The following is a 12631-nucleotide window of genomic DNA, read 5'->3' as shown; positions in this document are numbered from 1 at the left end:
CCCCTATCCAAAAATCTCTGCATGTTTATTAAGCTTAAGTTTTTTCATTGACTACATTGTCATTAAACTTAATAATCAATCAATTCATGACTTAAATGAAAATATTTCTATGTGATACCAATTGCCCCTTCTCTTATTTATTTAAAACAGTTATTTTCCTGTCCTCTTTTTCTGTTTAATTATTATTTACGAATCCATTTTATTTCCAGTCAGTCAATTAGTTACACTTTTTTGGTATTGTTTAAACTAGGGTTTGTAATACATGTATTCAGTTTATCATATTCAAATTTCCAAATAACATTATAGGACCTCAAAAATATTGTGTAAACTTCCATTTCTTCCCTTTATGTTGCTTATGATATCATTACCATATATTTTACATATATTTTAGCATGTTGTTGCCATATATTTTTCACATAATTTATAAATTCCAGAGGATATGATTATTTTTTCATCATCAAACAAATGATTTACTTTTAAAGATATTTTAAATGAAAAAAAAATCCATACATTTATCTGCTTATTGAAATATAGTGTTCTTCTTTGAGAAGATTTATATTTTCACATTTCCTTCTGATATTATTTTCTCTCGAATGATGTACTTTATTTGATATTCCTTGTAGTGTTCTTCTGCCAGCAATTATAATCTCAATTTTTTTTGCCAAAGAATCTTTATTTTACTTTTATTTTTGAATGATATCATCGTTGTAGATAGATTTTAAATTTATATATATTTATATATATAAGTATTTTAAAGTTGTTCCTCAATTTCCTCCTGACTTCCATAGATTCTTACCCAAATTCTTATGTAATTATTTTTCCCCCACTACACAATTTATGTCTTTTCTCTTACTATGCTTAGATTGTGTTTGTATAATTTATTTGATCCCTGTGATTATTATATAATTTGGGTTATTTTATTAATAATTAGAATTTATTAATTAAATTTGTTTATTCTGTGAGATTATAGTTTTCATCAAATCCGAAAAAAAATTGGTCATTATGTCTTCAAACATTTTTTTTTTCCCCTCTTTCCCACCTCCTCTCATATGAGACTCCAATTTCATACATTAGATCATTTATATTTTCTTACAAATTACTGTTATAATCATTTTTGGAACTATTTTTACTTGTATTTTACTGGAGTATTTAATACTGTCATATATTCAAGTGCAATAATCTGTAGTTTATTTAATTAAGCTGTAGTGTACTTAATTTGCACTTAATCCCATACAAATATTGTATTTTGCTTCTTCAGAGTTCAGTTTTGATCTTTTCATGTCCTTCATTTTCCTCTCATCACATTCATATGTTTAACTACCTGATCAGACACATGGATTACATTAACAACATCTGTTCGGACCACAAAAGTAATTGCTTTGGGAATATAAACTGCTTATTCATTCAATCTATTTTTATAAACCACTTATTCATTCAATCTATTTTTATATTCAGTGTCTAATCTCAACTATGTCTCTTTTGTGTGAAGACGGAATGTGCCAACAACTATCAATTTTATGACTTGTTAATTAGGTCAGGCATTATGGTCACTTGATTCAATTGGTTAAGTGTTTAGTTTCGATTAGTACCAAATCAAGAGTTGTTTCCCAAACTGATGGTAATTACTTGTTGAACAAAGCTGTATTTACTCCAAAAGCTTGCTGTAGACTTTATACAGCATATTAATTACCCATAGATTAAGCACCACCGAATACAGGGTGCTCTAAGGTCCAACTTGCTTTGCAGTCTGGACCAACTGTGGAAACTTTCTTTTTTTGCTGGAGCTCACTCAAGGTAAGTAGGTTTGCAACTACCTTAATAAATAGGTCAATTCAAAATACCCAAATAAGATTTATGTTACTTCAATATTTCAATAGTCTTAATAAGCATTTTTTCTTCCTTCTTAGCAATAAGGATGCACAATGAAGCAATTAATATTTCTCTTCATAATGCATATTTCATTGGAATCACATTACAGAATTTCCTAATCCTTCAGGGGACATCAGACTTCTGAATTTTCAGAAGACTTTCTTTATCAAAGTATCTGTGGTACTTGTTACTTATTTAAAAATTACTATCAGCATGATTTCATCAATGGATCACCATGATCTATAAGTAGTTAATGAATACCCATTATGTCCATTTCCAGTGTGAAGCAATCAAATTTCTGAGGATTTAATTATGAACATTGATGGACCATTACAGTAATTAAAAGACAAAACCATGAAAATATATTGCTTTACCTAGGAATGGCTAAAATTTTCAGGGCCCTGCGCAAAATAAAACTGCAAGGTCCTGGCTGCCCGTGACAGGCTTTCCCTTCGGGGTCACCAGGGACTCTAAGACGGCTGCCTGGACGCTCGCTGACCATGCTGTCCCGAGGGGTACATTCTGCCACCGCCAGAGCGGCCCCGTCTCTGAAGAACGCAGCCCTCCTAAGTCCAGGGGTATTACAGGCAACAAGAATCTTTCATACTGGGCAGCCAAGATTTGCCCCTGTACCGCCTCTTCCTGGACATGGAGGAAAAGTTCGCCATGGGTTGATCCCTGAGGAATTCTTCCAATTCCTTTATCCTGAAACTGGTGTCACAGGACCCTACATGCTTGGAACTGGGCTTATCTTGTATTTTCTATCCCAAGAAATATATGTGATTTCTCCAGAGACTATCTCTACCGTAGCAACAGTAGGGTTGCTCATCTATGTAATTAAAAAATATGGTGCCTCTATTGGACAATTTGCTGATAAACTCAATGAGCAAAAAATTGCCCAATTAGAAGAGGTGAAGCAGACTTCCATCATAAACATCCAAGGTGCAAGTGACTTTGAGAAATCACAGCAGGCACTGGTGCAGAAGCGCCATTACTTTTTCGATGTCCAGACGAATAACATTGCTATGTCCCTGGAGTTTACTCACCGGGAACAGCTGCTTAGAGTTTACAAGGAGGAAAAGAATCACCTAGACTACCAAATATCTGTTCAGAACGTGATGAGTTGAAAGGAGCAAGAGCACATGATAAACTGGGTGGAGAAGCACGTGGTGCAATGCATCTCTGCACAGCAAGAAAAGGAGACAATTGCCAAGTGCATTGTAGATCTAAAGCTGCTTGCAAAGAAGGCTCAAGCACAGCCAGTTCTATAAATGTATATATTCCAGTAAAACAATCTATTGGGCCAGTGGGGGAAAAACAAAACAAAACAAACAAACAAAAAACTGCAAAGCCCCTTGGACACAAACTGTTAAGAATTTCAAGGTAGTGATAAGAGCGTTGAACAAATCACAGGATCCTATTAAGCATTGGACCCTGTCCAATTGTATGCATCCTGCCCATGAAGCCAGGCCTGGCTTACCTGACATATACAATCAACTTTCCCCTGTTATTCACTGCTTTTGAGGTACTTATCTAGAATATGACTGAGTAGCAGTAATTGAGACCATGATATAGAGTGGTTTCAAATGAAAATATTTATTTTTCAGTGTTTATTGAGCAGGTTTTTTGAGATATATTCACATACCATATGATCTATCCAAAGTATATAATCAAGGCTTTTTATTAGTTGTTAAAAATCATTTATTGTAAAATTGTAAAATAAATAGATTGAAAGAAATTACAAATTTTAAAAGAGAATGCAAGCCCAGGTTAGATTTAATATACTCAATTATTAAAAATAGCACAGCAATAAATCTTCATAAATATAAATAATAATTCAAATATAATAGAAATTAATCATAACATAATTCCAATTTTCATATAGCTTTAACTATTGGACATAATCTCTAAGAATGAAATAAATTATTGGTTTAGTTATTTAATTTCTCTTTAGACCATGATTCTTTTTTCTTATTTGGGAATTCTTCACATCTTATTGGAATGAAGTACAACTCATAATTTTATGAGGCAGAAAAACTCAAAATCTTGTTCAACAGTAGTCATGCTAAATCATTACTGATTTGGATAGATTATTTTAATTGAAGAGTATGAATAAAAAAGTTATAAAAAAATGAAGTATTCAAAAATATCTCTCTTTCCAGTCCTCCTCAATTAAAAGCAAGGTTTATTTATTTTTTAAATTTTTTTTATTGCTAACATAACATTTACTCTCCATTTGTAAAGCAATGCAGGCATACTGCAGAGGAAATTTCCCCATATGCCATGCATATCTGTTTATTGATCTCTTTTTTAAAATATATTTTTTATTTATTTTTAAAAGGTACATAGATCACTCAAAACGTTACATTAAAAAATATATGAAGTTCCTATATGCTCCACTCCCCACACCTCTCACTTTTCCCACAACAACAACTTTTTTCATTAGTGTGATACACTCACTGCAATTGATGAATACATTTTGAATCACTTCTACACAGCATGGATTATAGTATACCTTGTAGTTTATACTCTCTCCCATTCCATTCAGTAGGTTGTGGTAGGATATATAATGTCCTTCATCTGTCCATGCAACGTCATTCAAGAAAACTCCAAGTCTCAAAAATGCCCCCATATCACACCTTCTTTTTCCTCTCCCTTCCTTCAGCAACTCCTGTGGCCACTGTCTTCCCATCAATGATATAATTTCTTCATATGTTAGAGTTACAATAATCATAGTAGAAACCAGTAAGTCCACTCTAATCCATATTTTATTCCTCCATCCTGAGGACCCTGGGATAGTGATGCTCACTCCACCTTTCAATTGAGAGGGGCTTCAAACCCACATGGCTGGTGGATAGGTCTCTCATGCCCACAGGTGTAGATTCTCTCTGTTCCCTGGTATGTTTGTTGGCCATCCTCACCTCCCTGTCAGCTGACCTGAGTAAGTCCAATGAACTGGAGAGTAGGTGTTGATAAAACCCTGAGGCTTAGGGCTTATCTGGCACATGAATGACCCAGAGATTCAAGTCTCCTGGGCATACACAAACCCCAATGTAAACCACAGGTACAATGAAAGGGACAGAAGAGGCATGTGTTGAAAAGTCATATCTGAGTGCAACTCCTTCACACTCAGGAGCACAAATTCCAAAGTAGGGCCCACTGGCAAGGCACTGAAATCTGGAGCCATCTGCCATGACCATAGAACCAAGTTGTCTCCATTGACCTCAGAAGCACCATTACCTGAGGTTGTATGTACTTTGGCTATCTCTGAGATCCTGCTGAGACCTGCATAGGCACAACACCACTGATGACCTCCTGACTCATTTTGAAGTGTCTTAGCCATGTAAACTCATTTGTCTTTACCATTTCCCCCTTTTATTCAAGGTCTTTTTCTAATTGCATCACCAGCCATTGCTTAATAGTAACCCCTCAGCACCAGGGAGGCTCATTCCTGGGAGTCATGTCCCATGGTGGGGGAGGGTAATGCAATTATATGCTTCTTGGTGTAGATTAGTGGCTATATTTGAGCAACATGGAGGCTGTTAGAAGGTAATTCTTAGGTACCCTGCAATACTAGGCCAAGCTGAAATTTCAGGTGCCACAGTCTCATAAGCACAGTCATCAGTATCAAGCACCCATCTTTGGACCATCCTTCTTCACTGGTCATTGACCTAGCACTTAGGGGATTGTTGCTGTTCCATTGGGTAGTGTGACAAAGTTCCCCAGGACAGGAACCCAATGCTACTTCAGTAATCATGTAATCTATATCCACTTTTGGATATTCTATCCAATGAACATCTGAACATATCTATATACCCTATATGTATGTTCATGCATCCCCCATCAATGACACCCAACATCAGTGCTCTTCCCCTGCCATAGTTGAACCCCAATGTGATCCAAGACTTCTTCAAAATGAAACCTAATATATTTGCTAAATTCAATTGATAGGAAAATAAAATAGTAATGATAGATTTAAACATTAGAAATAAAATACATAATAATTTAGAAAAACTAAAATAAAGTAAAAAATTTGGGTATTAAAAAATGAAAAGTATGATAAATTTTTCTTTGATGTTTTGCCTTTTATCACTGTAATAAGTGTTGTCCTATATGTACACTGTCAAGGCAATCTCTTCCAGTTCTTCCTCAGTTTCTTACCTCTTTTTTTGTTTTCTTATCACTATGCCTTCAAAGAAGTTTTAGGTCACAGCAATGTCACATACAGTACATAGGGGACTCCCAAATACCCAACATCCTACCCTTTTTCCCCCTTCCCCAACAAGGATCATTTTACATGTGGATATTACATCTGCTACTACTGATGTACAAATATTGAAACATAGCTACTAACCATGGTGAGTATTTTATATTATGGTTTAAGTTTTAGATCGTACAGTTTTATAAATTTTTGGTGAAATTTAATATGGCCTGTATCCATCACTGCATGATCATGGAGAATACTTCCAAGTACCCCCAATTCCATTTATTCTATTCCTCTAGTCCCTCCCCTTTGTGCCCACATTGATAATCAAACTTCACTGCTTGAAGAACAAGATTCATAGATACTTGCCACAATGCTGAGGGCTTGAACTACTAGTCTGTCATTCCCCATGCTCCCATCAGACACCCTCCCCTCTGTCTGAGAACATCAGGATGGAGGTATAACACCTTCCTGCTCATTGTATGTGTCTCCAACCACTGATATAACAACTATAACAAGATAAGAACACTCCCTAGAAGCCTGCCTCAGGTGAACCCTGTGCCAAGTGCCCTCCATCCAACACCTAAATCAGTAACCTTTCCTTATATTATTGTCTAAAGAGTTTTCTCAACCTTATAGTTTCAACCACATACCTGCCAACTCCCCTACTCTCACCCCCAATTCCATGGACCACTTGAACCATCCTTCCGACCCTAGCCCTGTCAAGCCTGCACAGCCCTACCCAAAGGTATCCCTATACCCCATCAGTTCCCTTCACTGCACAAGTACTTACTTCCACCTTATCATAGATTTCACCCAAGTGGTCATTGACTCACAACCTTCCTCTCCACCCTATTTCCTGTAAACCTATTTTATAGACTCTATCTCTTTGAAACAGCTTGGTTTGCTTAATTCATATCAGAGAGGTCATGTAGAATTTGCCCGTCAATGCCTGGCTTACTTCACTCAACATAAGGTCCTCAAGATTCATCTATGTTATCCCATGTGTTAAGACTGTATTCCTTCTTACAGCTGAGTAGTTTTCCATTTTATGTATATGCCACATTTTGTTAGCCTATTCATCTGTTGATGGGCATTTGAATTGATTACAACTTTTGGCAATGGTGAATAAGGCTGATTTGAACGTTGGTGTGTATGTATTGGTTCATGTTCTTGTTTTCAGTTCTTCTGGGTATATACCCAGCAGTGGAATTGCTGGGTCATATGACAAATCTATAGCTAGTTTTTTGAGGAACTGCCAAACTGTCTTCCACAATCGCTGGATCATTCTACATTACCCCCAGCAGTGGATGCAGGTTCCCATTCCTCCACATCCTCTCTGACACTGGTAGTCCTCTGTTTTTTAATAGCCACCTGTCTAATGGGTGTAAGATGGCACCTCACTGTAGTTTTGATTTGCAATTTCCTAATACCTAGTGAGGTTGTGCATCTTTTCATGTGCTTTTTAGCCATTGGTATTTCTTTTTTTGGAGAAATGTCTGTTTAAAACTCTTGTCCAGTTTTTAAATTGGTTGTCTTTTTATTTTTGAGATATAGGATTTATTTATATAGGCTGGATATTAGGTTCCTATCAGATATGTTTTCTCCCATTAGGTAGGCTGTCATTTCAATTTCTTGACAAACTCCTTTGAGGTACAAAGGTTTTAATTTTGAGGAGATCCCAATTATTTATTTTTTTGTTCACTGTCTGTGCTTTGGGTGTGAAGTTCATAAAGCCATTTCCTATTATGAGGTCCTATAAATGGTTCCCTACCTTGTCTTCCAAAGTCTTTATGGTCTTGACTCTTATATTTAGATCTTTGATCCTTCTTGAGTTGATTTTTGTAGAAGGTGTGAGATGGTGTTCCTCTCTCATTCTTCTGCATATGCATATCTAGTTCATTAAGCACCATTTGTTGAAGAGGCCATTCTCTCCCAGTTGAGTTGGCTTGCAGGCTTTATCAAATATCAGATGACTATATATGTGAGGATCTATAGCAAAACTCTTGATTTAGTTCCATTGGTCAGTATATCTATCTTTGTGCCAATACCATGCAGTTTTGACCACTATAGCTTTGTAGTATGTTTTAAAATCAGGTAGTGTGATTTCTTTGATTTCATTTTTCTTTCAATATGTCTTTGGCTATCTGTGGTCTCTTTCCCTTCCAAATAAATTTCATAGTGAGTTTTTCCAGTTCAGTAAAAAATGCTGTGTTGATCTTTATTGGGATTGAACTAAATTTGTTGATTAGTTTGGATAGGACAGACATCTTAATGATATTTAGTCTTCTTATCCATGAAGTCTTCTTTGATATCCTTTAACAGTGTTGTGTAGTCTTTTGTGTGCATTTTATTTACGTCCTTAGTTAAACTTATTAATAGGTATTGGTTTTTTTATTTACTATTGTAAATGGTATCTTTTTCTTGATTTTTTCCTCAGATTGCTCATAATTGATGTACAGAAATGCTACTGATTTTTGTGCATTGATCTTATAACCTGCGACTACTGAACACATTTATCAGTTTTAGAAGCTTTGTCATAGATTTCTCAATGCTTTCTATGCATAGGATTGTGTCTCAAACAGTGAAATTTTGACTTCTTCCTTTCAAAGTCGATAACTTTTATATATTTTTCTTGCCTCAGTGCTCAAGCAAGTACTTCTTACACAATGTTAAATAGAAAGGTTGATAATGGGCATCCTTGTCTTGTTTCCTATCTTGGAGGGAAAGATTTTAGGATTTCACTATTGTGTATGATGTTAGATGTGGGTTTTTCATATATCATGTTCAGAAATTTTCCATTTATTCCTATCTGTTGAAGTGTTTTTTATCAGGAACGTGTACTGTATTTTGTTGAATGCCTTTTCTGCATCTATAGATATGATCATGTGATTTTTTTCTTTCAATCTGTTTATGTAGTGTGTTACATTGATTGATTTTCTTTTGTTGAGCCACCCTTACATGCCAGGAATGAAACTCTCTTAGTCAGTTGTATTATTTCTTTGATGTGTTGTTGAATATGATTAGCAAGTATTTTGTTAGTGTATGGGTTCATTAGAGAGATTGGTTTGTGATTTTCCTTTTTTGTGCCATCTTTGTTGGGCTTTGGTATTAGGTATTGTTAGCATCATAGAATGAGTTAGGCATTGTTCCTTATACTTCCATTTTCTTGGATAAGTTTAAGCAAGATTGGTGTTAGTTCTTTCTGGAATGTTTGGTAGAATTCACCTGTGAGGTTGTCTGGCCCAGGGCTCTTCTTAGGTGGGAGGTTTTTAATGACTGATTCTATCTCATTACTTGTGATTGGTTTGTTGAGATCATCAATTTCTTCTTTCATTAATGTTGACTGCTTATGTGTTTCTAGGAATGTGTCCATTTCCTCTAAATTGTCCTTCTTGTGGCATATAGGTTTTCAAAATATCCTCTTATGATACTCTATTTCTGTGGAGTCAGTGGTAATATCCCTTTTCTCATTTCTTATTTTGTGTATTTACTTTTTTTTTTCTTTGTTAGTCTAGCTAAGGGTTTGTCCATTTTATTGATCTTCTCAAAGAAACACCTTCTTGTTTTGCTTATTTTTTCTAGTGCTTTCTTATGTTCTATTTCATTTAGTTCTGCTCAGATCTTTCTTATTTCTTTCTTCTTCCTTCAGGGTTAGTTTTATTTTGTTTGTTTTTTTCCCACTAATTCCTCCAAGTGTGCAGTTAGGTCTTTGGTTTTAGCTCTTTCTTTTTTTTTGATATATGAATTTATGCTTATGGATTTCCCTCTCAGTATAGCTTTTGCTGCATTCCATAAGTTTTGATAGTTGTGCTGTCATTTTCATTCAAGATAGTTAATGATTTATTTTGAGATTTCCTCTTTGACCCACTGTTTGTCTAAGAGTGTGTTGTTTAACTTCCATATATTTGTGCTTAATCTGGTTCTCTGGCCCTTACAGATTTCCAGCTTCATACCATTGGGGTCAGAGAAATTATTTTGTATAATTTCAATCTTTCTGAATTCATTAAGTGTTGTTCTGTGACCTTGAATGTGGTCTTTCTTAGAGAATTATCCATGTGCACTTGAGAAGAATATATATCCTGCTGTATTTGTATGTAGTGTTCTATATATGTCTATTAGGTCCAGATCCTCTAACACGTTATTCAAAGTCTTTGTTTCTTTATTGATTCTCTGTTGAGAACTTCTGTCTAATGGTGATAATGGTGTATTAATGTTCCCCACTATAATTTTATAGGCATCTATTCCTTCACTTATTTTTTCCAGTGTTTGTCTCACATATATTGAGGTGCCTTGTTTAGGTGCATTAAATGTTTATGATTGTTCTTTCTTCTTGATAGAGTACCCCTTTTACTAATACGTAGTGTTTATCTTTGTCTCTCAAAATAGTTTTGCACTTAAAGTCTATTTTGTCTACTATTAATATAGTGACTCCTGCTCTTTTTTGGTTATTGTTTGCTTGTAATATTCCAGACATTCACTTTCTTTTCCTTTTAACCCTTTATTTATTTATTCATTTTTAAATAACACTTTCTTTTATTAAAGTTAATAGAACACATAGAAAGCTACATTAAAAAAAAATAAGAGGTTCTCATATAACCCACAGCCCACACCCCAATCCCATCATTTTTGTAAATTGTATTTTTGAAAATACATATATCACTAAAAAGTTTACATTATAAAAAACATAAGAGGTTCCCATATACCCCCCATCACCCCACCCTACTCCTCCCACACCAACCTCCCCCATCATTGTGGCACACTCATTGCACTTGGCAAACACATTTTGGGGCACTGCTGCACCATGTGGATAATAGCTTACCCTGTAGTTCATGCTCTCCCCCAGTACATTCAGTGGGTTATGGCAAGATATATACTGTCCAGGATCTGACTCTGCAATATCATTTAGGACGACTCCAAGTTCCAAAAACGTCCCCTCATCACATCTCTTCTTCCCACTCCCTGCCCTCAGCAACTACTATGGCCACTTTCTCCCTATCAATGATAAATTTCTTCTATTAGCAGTCACAATAGTTTTATAGTAGAATATCAGTTAGTCCACTCTAATCCATATTTTATTCCTCCATTTTGTGGGACCTGGGATTATGATGTCCACTCCACCTCTATATTGAGAAGAGGCTTAGATTACACATGGATGATGGATGTAATTATCTTACTTGCAGTTGTAGGCACTCTCAGTTTCCTGGTGTGGTGGCTGACCATCTTCACCTCCCTGTTAGCTGACCTGCATAAGTTAAATGAACCAGAGAGTAGGAGTTGCAACTCTGCTGAGGCTCAGGGCCCAGCTGGCACATGGACAGTCCAGAGATTCAAGTCTCCTGAGTATACACCAATCATAGCACCAACCAAATATTCAGTAAAGGTGAAAGAGAGGCATGTGTAGAAAGGTCACATTGGAGTCCAACTCCATCATACTCAGGGACACAAATTCCAAAGTAGGGCCCACTGACATGGTACTGAACTCAAGCTATCTGCCATGACCATATCTCTGTGGGTTTCCATAGCCCTCAGGAGAACCAGTAACTGGGGTTGTATCCACTTTGGCTGTTTCTGGGGTCCTCTTGAGGAGTGCATAAGTGTGACCTCTCTGATGACCTCCTGGCTTTTTTGAAGACTCTTAGCCATATAAATTCATTTGTCTTTGCCATTTACCCCTTTTATTCAAGGTCAAAAAGCCATTTTTAACACATGACCCAACATGTGAACTGAGATAGTCTGCTGGTCTGCGTTGACACTTTCATTCAAGGTCTTTTCTATTTCCATCACCAGCTGGTGCTAGATAGTAATTCCTCAGCACCAGGGAGACTCATCCTTGGGAGTCATGTCCCATGCTGGGGGTAAGGTATTGCATTTACATGCTGAGTTTGGCTTAGAGAGTAGCCACATTTGAGCAACATGGAGGCTCTCAGGAGGTAACTCTTAGGCACCCTGCAGCTCTAGGCCTAGCTCATATTTCAGGCACACAGACTCATAAGCATAGTCATCACTATCAAGGGTTCATTGTTGGAAAATCCTTCTTTGTTGGTCTTTACCAACATTTCCCATTGGGGAATGTGATAGAGCTCCCCTGACTAGGAACTCAACACTCTCTCAGTTGTCATTCATAACCACAGCTACTCTGAAAATACCCAACATATGTCCAAACATTGTTATGTCCCCTATGTACATGCCCTGGAGAACTCCCTTCCAACCATGTGTCCCCGATCAATAACACCCCACACCAGTGTTCCTCCCATGCCATAGTTGAACCTCTCTGTGGTTCAAAACTTCTTCACCAATGAAGCTTATTATATTACCAAATTCATGTAATAGGAAAATGAAATATAGTGATGGGTAATTATAATTACCCATCTATATAATGAAATGCTATATAATGAAATATAGCAATGTAATAATTGCTGCCCTGTATATACAGTGGCAGGGCATTTTTTTTTTTTCTTCCTCAGTGGCTACATACATTCTTTTTAAAAATGTTTTTCTAATTTTTAATTTTGTCTTCAAAAAGGTTTTAGATCACAGTAATTCGCATATACAATA

General features: G+C 36.1%; 1 pseudogene; it reads left to right on the top strand.

Annotated features, from left to right (window-relative positions):
• Positions 1-2365: 2365 nt before the first annotated feature.
• On the top strand, positions 2366-3168 carry LOC101416254 (ATP synthase F(0) complex subunit B1, mitochondrial pseudogene; annotated as a pseudogene).
• The last annotated feature ends 9463 nt before the right edge of the window (positions 3169-12631 follow it).

The sequence above is a fragment of the Dasypus novemcinctus genome, chromosome 2 (genome assembly GCF_030445035.2).
Source record: "Dasypus novemcinctus isolate mDasNov1 chromosome 2, mDasNov1.1.hap2, whole genome shotgun sequence".
Lineage (NCBI taxonomy): Eukaryota > Metazoa > Chordata > Mammalia > Cingulata > Dasypodidae > Dasypus > Dasypus novemcinctus.
Note: the sequence above shows the minus strand (reverse complement) of the source record. Positions and strands in the feature narration are given on the sequence as shown.